Consider the following 7,840-nt stretch of genomic DNA (forward strand, 5'->3'; position numbering starts at 1 on the left):
TTGGAATCACAATTGGTCCAATCAACAACCATACTATAACCAAACATATTCATAGCAACCACTATTTAACCCATACCAACAATAATATAACTCCTATCAGTAGTCACAACAGAATAACCAATGGCCACTTCATGGTAACTAGCAACCACAACCGTAGTGGGGACCTAATCAACCTAATCAACAAACAACACTAATGCTTCCACCTTAGTAGCAAGCTATTATGTCATCGCCTGTTGTAGCAAATAACACTCCTTAAAAGCCAACTCAACTTCTAGCTCAACCAACTCAAAATCCTAATAATAAATAGCAAGCCTATTCCTTGCATATAAGTGACATCCATCTTAGATAAGGAACTACACTGCTTGCACCCAAAGAGCCAATAATAACTAAAGTTGCTAATACTAAGGATACAGGCATGAGCCAACTTATTAATGTTCCACTTGTTGCTGAAACTGCACTAGTGCCTAAGAATCCTGCTTATCCACGAAGATTGTCTCAGGTTGTTCCTCTAAAAGAAAATCCTGTTGCCACTAATTTGATTGATCAACTCAAAAAAATGATAGTGCAGATTACCTTGTTGGATGCACTTAAAGAAATTCCAATGTATATTAAAGGAACTAAAGAAAACTATATCAAATAGCCTAGAAGGAAAAAAGAAAGACCCTAATACTATCCATGTCTTAGGCCAACTCTTTGATCTCATGCTAAAGTTGTTATGCCTAAGTATTCAAACCCAAGAAGTCTAGTTGTAACTATCTTTATTAATGGTACCCAAATTTAGAATGTTTTAATTGACTTGGGAGCATCAATTAATGTTATGACTAGAGAGGTTTTGTTGAAGCTTAGTATCATTGGTTTGCAGGACACACTGACCATATTGCAGTCAGCTGATAATTCCATAGTCAAGCTTGATGGTATGGTTGAGGATATTGTTGTTACTCTAGATTCTTTAGAGTATCCTTCAAATTTTATAGTCTTGTTACCTAAAGCCACTCTTGGAGGTTACCCATTAATCCTAGGAAGGCTTTGGTTAGCCACAATTGATGCTTGCATTGCATGTCATTCAGGAAAGATGATCATATCAGATGGAATAAATACCAAGAAGTTAACTTTGTATTCTCCAGAAAAACCCTAAAGTAAACTTGATTGAGTTGTTTGGCCTAACTTGGGAAATACTACTCTTGAAGTAAGCTCTATGAAAAAACTCATGGCCATTGAGAGAAATTTGTTCATGGTATCTTAAGAAAAAGATGATATTCTTGCAGCAATCCTTACCAACTAGTATGGTTCTGAGGAATCATCTTGTGATGATCCAAATTGTTCCCTTTAGACAATACTCCCTAAAAAAACCATATCTCAGTTTCTTACAAAACTTTATTACCTTCATACGTTGCTACCTCATGAGATAAAGTCTCCATCCATAACAGAAGTGCTGATGTTAGAAAAAGTTGAGAGAGTTGAAATTGCTTCAAGAAAGGAATTGAATTTTAATAAAAACCTCATCGAGTCTTAGATGTCTAGTCTACTCAAGATTTTACAAGATAGACAAAAAGCCTTTGAATGGGATTACACTAACATGATAGGCATAGATTCTAAACTTTGTACTCACATAATATATATAAGCCTAGAATACAAGCCAATAAGGCAAGCTCAAAGAAGAATAAACCCTACTTTGAGAGACATAGTCAAGACCAAGTTGCAAAAGCTTCTTAATGTAGGTTTTATTTATCCTATCTCTAGTAGTTAGTGGGTTTTTGATGTAGGAGCATCTTGGGTTACATTGCTATCCTACATGTTTTCAATTTCTTATCCTACTACTGAAACTGTGCTATGCTAAAACTATATTTTCTAGTTTTTGGATGCCTGTTGTAGACCATGTAACTAATTTTCTGTAATGAATGAAAGGTTGTGCACTTTAGGGATTGAAGAGGGCCTAGAGTACTATCTATGATTTAAGGTGTAATATCTAACTCATTATAGGTTGGGAGATATGGCAATTCTCCAAGAACATCACTTTTTGGTAGTTTTGTGTGATAATTTTCCGTGCTCAACTTTTGGATTAGATGTGCACTTTTCCTTGATGAATCATACTTTGCACACTTAAGGAGTTGTAAAGGACCTAAATATCTACCCATAGTTTGAAGTGAAACTTCTAACTCAATTGGAGCTAAGCGATATCATGATTTTTCGTGGACATCAATTTCTAGATAGTTAATTGTTGATACAAGTTGACTTGTGTATTTATTGTTAGGTTTATTTTCATTTAATATTTGTTGAGAGCCAAATTGTGGCTTCTCCATGTTCTATAATGATCTATATTCCATTTTATCTAGTATAAATAGAGTGTTTAGGCTAGGAGCTAGAGCAGTTAAGAGTTGAGAAGACAGTTTTGAAGAGGATTGCAGAGTAGAACTAGAAAATGTGAACTGTAGATTTGTGTCTATGAATGTAATTTGTATCTAGTTGTAACCTATAAGGCCTTACAATGGGGCATGTATTTTGAATATTGAAGAATCAATGAAAGTATTTTACTCTTCTTCCTCCTTTGGTTGCTATTCTTTGTGTTTTCTTCTGTTGTGTTAACTCTTGCAGGGTGGTTCAGAGAGCTAGGTATGCCATTACCACTAGTTTTCCCTATCCTTCCTTGTATTAGGTAGTACCAGAGTTTGAGATTCATCCTTGTGTAGATTGGATCATGTAGAACCCTAATTTAGATTTGGTTATAGGGTTGCAGATCTGCGAATTTGACCTATAACTTGCAGAGGGTTATGATCTTGCAGGAACCTGATTTGTAAAGATGGTTCATGGTAGATGAAATGCTGATAATGCTATATTGGATCAATTAAGACAAATTGTAGCCAGATTAGATGCTATGAAGATAGCTTAGAGGAGAGGAGTGCATCTTGATGATGTAAGTGATGATGAAGTAGTAGCACCAAACCATAATCCATAATTGGAAGAAGATCAAGATGATGAAAGATTGTTGAGAGTATTGTCTAGGGCATATTCAAAGCCTACTGTAGAAGTTTTTCCTTATGATGGAAAATTGGATACCAATGTTATGTTAGGTTGGATCTTAGGTATGGAGAAGTTATTTGAGCATGAAAATACTCCTAATAATAAGAAGGTGAAGATTGCAGTTACTAGGTTGAAAGGTCATGCCTCACTATGGTGGGAACATTTGCAAACTAATAAACAAAGGAGAGGAAAGGAGAAAATCAAAACTTAGCCAAAGATGGTAAACAAGGTAAAGAACAACTTCCTCCCTATTGATTACCAAGTTAGCTTTTGAGGAATATGTAAAATTTGAAACAAAAGGACATGACTATGAAAGAGTATATTGAGGAATTCTATAGATTGGACATCAGATCTAGACATGTGGATGATGATGTTGAGAAAATTGCAAGGTACACAAATGGATTGAGATCTAGAATTCGGGATGAAATAAGTTTTGTGAAGTTGGAAAGTGTGGAAGAACCATATCAATATTCCTTGGAAGTAGAGGAGATCTTAGCAAAGAAGCATGAAGAAAGACAAACAACTAGAGGTGGTAGATTCCAGAGAGGCAGAGGTAGATCTTATGGTGAGAGGGTAGATCTAACAATTTTGGGTAGGATAAAGGAAAATTTGAATGGAAGAATGATGATAAAGACAAGACTGAGTGGAAAGGTGGTAGTTCATACCAAGGAGGTACTAGATCTTACCAAGGAAGAGGTAATTCTTATCCTAGAGGTGGTTTCTGTGGTAATTATTTTACATGTGGTAAAGAAGGGCATAGATCTTCTAAAAGTGGGTAGAATAATAGAAATGTTGTGGTTCAAGAAGACATTGAGAGTTCACCAAGTAAACTTGAGGTTCGAGAAAATCTAATGGTGAGAAGAACCTTATGTAATAAGGGAAGTGATGAGGAACTTGTCCTTAGAAGAAGTATTTTCAAGACTAGATGTAAGATGGTTGGAAAATGTTGCAAGGTGATCATTGATAGTGGAAGTTCAAAAAATTTGGCATTAGAAGAGCTGGTTACAAAGTCGTAGTTGCAAAGGCTAAGACATCCCAAACCTTATCATGTTTCATAGATCAAAGATGAGCATAAGATATTGGTAAGTGAACAATGTGTTGTGAAGTTCAATATTGGACATTACTTTGATGAAGTTTTGTGTGATATTATGCCCATGGATTGTTGTCATATTTTGTTGGGGAGGCCTTGGCAATATGATAGATATGCTGTGCATGATGGAAGATTGAATCAATATACTCTTTAGGTAAATGGAAAGAAACAAATATTGCTACCTTTGATTGAAAGTCCAGATGAGGTCAATTGTACTACAATAAAAGTTTGCATGGTTAATGGAAAGCAATTTGAAAAGGAAGTAAAGAAGAATCAAGTTTGTTTTGTTCTAGTTCCTAGAGGATCGAGTGTTGGCAGTAATGAACAAGCATCAAAAGTTGGTAATGACAAAATGACATCAAAATTTTTAGAATTGCTGAATGAGTATAAATATATTGTTGTTGATGATATTCCTAATGGTTTACCTCTAGTAAGAAGTATATGTCATTGTATGGATCTGATTCCTGAAGTTAGTTTGCCAAACAAAGCACCATATAGATTAACACCTATAGAGAATGAAGAACTTAACAAACAAGTGCATAAGTTGTGCAGAAAGGTCTAATAAGAGAAAGTTTGAGTCCATGTGCTGTACCTATTATTTTAGCACCTAAAAAGAATGGAGAATGGAGAATGTGTGATGATTCCAAAGCTATTAACAAAATCACAGTGAAATATAGATTTCCTATGCCAAGGATGGATGACATAATGGATTGTTGTAATGATCCCATCTTTTAGCAGTTGACCAAGTGTGTGTGCGTTAGCCTTGTTCTACATGGTCCCGAGGGCTAACGAAGGGTTTAATGGGATCTTGGAGTGTTTTGGCCTAGTCATTTCCAGTTTGGGCCAAAACAAAGTTGATTTACTTAGTTTCAGGCATACTTACTATTTTTAGTAAGTCGGCAGGACACAGTGCAGGTCAATTTTGGTGATTGGATTCGATACTCCTCGGTGAGAGCTTTCCGATGAGCTATCACTCGCATTATTCGGAGTCCGATTGCTAATACATTTTAATGCCTGAAGTTTTATTAAAGTAATGTCTAATTTAATTGTAAAATATTAAATTGTTACTTTAATATTTATTTTATGGTGATGTGTACCCAAAGGAGACATAAGGGGTATTTTAATATATGTTTTATATTATACATCTTTTATCCCACATTGCCCATATGAGTTGAGCGGACCCATGGGAATAGAATAAAAGGAAGCATTTGTGGCTTCATTAGGCAGGTTGAATATGAGAAGAAATTGGTGTGTGAGTTGCAGCTTTGTTTTTGGCATTTGAGGACGTCTATCCTCTCTTGTAACATTCTAGACGTCATTCCCTTGGGGTTTGGCCTTTGGAATTCTTTCTTATTGGCTTCATTATCAGGCAGTTTAGTTGCATTTCCGGCTACAGGCAGATTTGATATTTTTCTCATATCTTCTTCACTACTTGTCCGACGCTTATGCCGCTTGGAGGGAATGGTATTATGAAGGTAGTGGACTGATTGGAGGACAAAGTATTGTAGCAGCAAGTTCGTAAGCATGGGCTGGAGTATTATGACAATATTGCTGAAGTAATTAGTGAGTTGATAAATCTGCTATGTATTTGATTTTATGAATTCTGAAAATAACATTTTATTAGCAGCAGTTCATTTCCACTTTGCATATTATTGTAGTTCCTTTCTTGTTTATGTTGTATGATACCAATTCCATGCATGAAACACAACAAACAAATAAACATTTGATTTCCGGAGTTATAAGGGGTTTTAAGAAGTTGAATGCAAACTGTTTGACATAATTCCTTTCAGCAATTTGGTTTAGTTTTTTGGGACATCCAGGGGTGCCCATTACAGTGGTATCAGAGCTATAAGTCCTGCCATCCTATGGAGGTCTTATAGGGAATTTGGAACAGCCGGATAGAGGGAAAAAGTAAGTAAAAAACACAGGCTAAGCATTTATGTTTGAGCATGCAACAGGGGCCTTATAATTTTCGCGATACCAGAGCAAGACAAAATAGGATTTCAGATTTGCAAAGCAAACAGTCTAGTACATCTGTGCAGGGGGACATTGAATCCAGCCATACAGACACGGAGGAGATATTCTTTGATCAAGACAACAATATGGGTGATCGAGATGACAGGAATACAGGATTAGGCAGAGGCGGGAATGCTGGTCCAGATCAGGGGGAGGTACTGTTTAGAGAGTTATTGGGTACATTAGAGAAGGGGCAACATATGCAACAAGAGCAGAATAGGCAAATGGATATGATGTTGCAGCTTATGGCTAGACAGATGGGCATCAACATTGATGATTTGTATGCTGCTCCAGAGCAGAAGGTAGTTGATTCCTCAAGTGGGATCGAGACATGTATAGAGCCAACCAATTATGATGTTGGTGATGTGGGCATTTTGACAGAGTCAGTAGAGACATGCGTGCAAAGTCAGGAGACCACATATGAAGCCTTGTCAGGGGATGATGATGTAGCAATAGTGGAATTAGGAGAATGCAAGGGAACTGTCATATCAACAACCACTTCTATGTTAGTTGAACCATCCAATGAGTAGTTTGGTAATAAGCATGCGGTTGTAGATGTGTGCTCTGATGATAGTACACTTGTTATTGCTAATGAGGTGAGCAATATAGTGACAAAGTCATATTATACTATCGATCAACAAAGTGTTAATGTTCACTCTTGGGATAGTACTATGTTCAACATGGATGCAACATTGTCTTATGACAATCTGATGTTTGAGGTTGATGTTAATCATTCACCTGAGTGGAGATGGGCTCAGTTTTCACTATCTACAAAGATTCAGTTTTGTGTTGCAGCAGTTGGGAGGAAGAGGTTTCAGAGATCTTCCATGGAGCCGCCTTCTGGTGACATCCAGACTTATACTTCATCAGCACAAGTTTTGGGAGCTAACTTGCAGGACATGTGGTTGGTCCTAATGATGTTCATTTGCAGTTTGTTTAATGTCTATATGGATATCACACATTACTTCAATTGGGATCCAGGTGGAGGTTGGAGTTCATTATGTTGCTTAATTGCTTGAGGACAAGCAATTTCAAGGAGGGCGGATTTGTAATGATCCCATCTTTTAGCAGTTGACCAAGTGTGTGTGCGTTAGCCTTGTTCTACATGGTCCCAAGGGCTAACGAAGGGTTTAATGGGATCTTGGAGTGTTTTGGCCTAGTCATTTCCAGTTTGGGCCAAAATGAAGTTGATTTACTCAATTTCAGGCATACTTACTATTTTTAGTAAGTCGGCAGGACACAGTGCAGGTCAATTTTGGTGATTGGATTCGATACTCCTCGGTGAGAGCTTTTCGATGAGCTATCACTCGCATTATTCGGAGTCTGATTGCTAATATATTTTAATGCCTGAAGTTTTATTAAAGTAATGTCTAATTTAATTGTAAAATATTAAATTGTTACTTTAATATTTATTTTATGGTGATGTGTACCCAAAGGAGACATAAGGGGTATTTTAATATATGTTTTATATTATACATCTTTTATCCCACATTGCCCATATGAGTTGAGCGGACCCATGGGAATAGAATAAAAGGAAGCATTTGTGGCTTCATTAGGCAGGTTGAATATGAGAAGAAATTGGTGTGTGAGTTGTAGCTTTGTTTTTGGCATTTGAGGACGTCTATCCTCTCTTGTAACATTCTAGACGTCATTCCCTTGGGGTTTGGCCTTTGGAATTCTTTCTTATTGGCTTCATTATCAGGCAGTTTAGTTGCA

This window comes from Cupressus sempervirens, chromosome 1 (genome assembly GCF_028749045.1).
Source record: "Cupressus sempervirens isolate cs-2001-9-10 chromosome 1, ASM2874904v1, whole genome shotgun sequence".
NCBI classification, from domain to species: domain Eukaryota; kingdom Viridiplantae; phylum Streptophyta; class Pinopsida; order Cupressales; family Cupressaceae; genus Cupressus; species Cupressus sempervirens.